The sequence below is a fragment of the Vicugna pacos genome, chromosome 29 (assembly GCF_048564905.1).
Source record: "Vicugna pacos chromosome 29, VicPac4, whole genome shotgun sequence".
NCBI lineage: Eukaryota > Metazoa > Chordata > Mammalia > Artiodactyla > Camelidae > Vicugna > Vicugna pacos.
The window spans coordinates 14,407,744-14,410,892 of record NC_133015.1 but is presented as its reverse complement, the minus strand read 5'-3'; the positions used below and the strand labels follow the sequence as shown (position 1 = coordinate 14,410,892).

The 3,149-nt window shown below is 33.2% G+C and overlaps 1 pseudogene; it reads right to left on the bottom strand.

Annotated features, from left to right (window-relative positions):
- Positions 1-249: 249 nt before the first annotated feature.
- Positions 250-346, bottom strand: LOC116286042 (U6 spliceosomal RNA; annotated as a pseudogene).
- Positions 347-3,149: the final 2,803 nt, after the last annotated feature.

Sequence of the window (3,149 nt, the reverse complement as noted above, 5' to 3'; positions counted from 1 at the left end):
ATATACACACACATACACATATACATATATATTTAATTGAAGTATAGTCAGTTTACAATGTTGTGTCAATTTCTGGTGTACAACATAATGCTTCAGTCATTTATTAACATACATATATCGTTTTCATATTCTTTTTCACCATAAGTTACTACAAGATATTGAATATAGTTCTCTGCACTATACAGCATGAACTTGTTGTTTATCTATTCAATACATACATCAGCTCATATCTGCAAATCTCTAACTCCCAAAAATATGGAACGCTTCACAAATTTGCATATCATCCTTGTGCCGGGGCCATGCTAATCTCCTCTGTATTGTTCCACTGTGCTGCCGAAGCGAGCACGCAAACCTGCTTTCTGTCTCTGTAGACTTCCCTGTTCTGGATATTTCATGTAAATGGAATCATAGACTATGTGGTCTTTTGTGGCTGGCTTCTTGCCCTCAGCAGATTGCTCTCAAGGGTCATCCATGTTGTAGGATGTAGAGATACTACATTTTGTTTATCCATTCATCAGTTGGTGGACATTTGGATTGTTTCTGCCTTTTGACTATTATGACTATTGCTATATATACACTCATTTACAAGTTTTTGCATGAATGTATGTTTTCATTTCTCTTGGGCATAAACTTATGGATGGAATTGCTAAGTCATAATATAACTCTATGTTTAACTCTTTAAGGAATTGCCACACTGTTTTCCAAAATGGCTGCAGTATTTTACATTCCCACCAGCTCACATGGGGGTTCCAATTTCTGCACATTCTCACCAACACTTGTTACTGTCTTTTTCTGTTATAGCTAACTTAGTGGGTGTTTTGATTTGCATTTCCCTTATGACTAGTGATGTTGAGCATCTTTTCATGTGTTTATTGGCAATCTATATATCTTCTTTGGAGATATGTCTAATCAGATTTTTGACCATTTTTTAATTGGGTTATTTGTTTGCCATTGACTAAAGTATTATATATCCTAGATACAGGTCCCTTATCACATGTATGATCTACAAATATTTTTTCCCATTCTTTGATTTGTTTATTTACTTTCTATTGGTGTCCTTTGAAGTATAAGAGTTACTAATTCTGAGGAAGTCCAATTTATCTTTTTTTTCCCTTTGATTATTTGTATTTTGGTGTCATATCTAAGAAACCATTGCCAAATCCAATATAAGAAGACTTACCGTTATGTTTTCTTGTTAAGTTTATAGGTTAAGTTCTTACATTTAGGTCATTGATTCATTTTGAGTTAATTTTTGTGTATGGTGTAAGGTAGAGGTCCAGCTTCATTCTTTTGTATGTAGACAATCCAATTGTCCCAGTACCATTTGTTGAAAAGATTAATCTTTCTGTTTCAATGTTTTGGCAACTTTGTCAAAAAGCAATTGACAATAAATGTGAGAGTTTATGTTGGATTCTCCATTCTATTTGATTGAGATAGATATATAGATTGATAGATAGATAATATATATACACACACATATGTATATATTTATGTGTGTTTGTGTGTGTGTATTTATCCCTACATGAGTATCGTAGTCTTGATTATTTGTAACTTAATAGTAAGTTTTGAAATTGGAAAATGTGAGTCCTCCAACTTTGTTCTTCTTTTCAAGATTGTTTTGGCTATTTTTGAGCCTTTAAATTTCCATATGAATTTTAGGATCAGCTTATTAATTTTTACAAAGAATCCACTTGAGATTCTGACAGGAATTGCATTGAATCTGTGGGTTGATTTGTGAGTATTGCCATCTTAACAGTATTAAGTCTTCTGATCCATCAATATGCAATGTCTTTCCATTTATTTAGATCATCTTTAACTTCTTTCAATGAATTTTGTAGTTTTCAAAGTATATGTTCTGCACTTCTCTTGTTAAATTTATTCTTACATATTTGATTCTTTTTGATACTATGATAAGTGGAATTTCTTAATTTCATATTTGGATCATTCATTGATTAAAAATATAATTAATTTTGCATAGTGATCTTATATCGTACAACCTTGCTGTACTTTTTAATTGGTTTTAATGGGGTTTTTTAAAATGTGGATTCCTTACGATTTTCAGTATACAAGATCATGTCATCTACAATTAGAGATAGTTTTACTTCTTTTCTAATTGAGATGACTTTTATTTCTTTTTCTTGCCTAATTGCCCTGGATAGAACTTTTAGTACAATGTTGAACAGAACTGGTGAGAGCAAACGTCCCTGTCTTGTTCTGACCTTAAGGGAAAAGAACAGGAAGTATGATATTAGCTATGGGTTTTTCTAGATGGCTTTCATCAGGTTGAGGAAGTTAGCTTCACTTCCTAGTTTGCTGAATTTTTTTCTCATGAGGGTTGTTTTTTTCCCAATGCTTATTTTGCATTTACTGAGATGTTTACATGGTTATTGTTTTTTCCTATTGATATGGTGACATTACTGGATTTTTTTCTAAATGTTCAATCAACCTTGCATTCCTGGTATAACTTCCACTTGGTCATGTATGATAATCCTTTTATATGATGCTGGACTTGGTTTTTAAATTCTCTGTTGAAGATTTTTATATCTATAATTATAAGTGATATGGGTCTATAATTTTCTTTTCTTGTGCTGTCTTTGCCTGGGTTTAGTGTCACGGTAATACTGGTCTCATAGAACAAGTTGAGAAGTGCTCTCTGTCCTTCAAATTTTTAGAGGAATTCATGAAGAATTGGTATTAACTCTTCTGTAAATGTTTGGTAGAATCCACCCAGTGAAGTCAGGACTGATTTTTATTTAACCTTTCTGTTAAAACCCTTTAATGGTTACCAATTATTAATGAATTAGCTGCAAGAGCATTGTAACGTCACAGTAACATCACAATCTGCATTCCCAGCCCTATGCTCTACTGTTCCCAACTAGTATCCCACTGGCCGTACTGATAGGCACCTGGACCACAGACTGTCCCACCTCTTGCCTTGACTTATGCTTCTCATGTACTCGTGTGTCTCATGAGTCAGACTACCATCCCTCCTTAAGACATCTCAAGACTACTTAAACCTTAAAACCTTGACTCTCCTGTTAAATTAGTTTGGATTTTTTTTTAAGACTCTTCCGACCAACTTCCTCTAATAGCCATTTAAAAAATCTCTACTGACCTTCACAGTATAGGACTTATTAAAAGTCTTCATA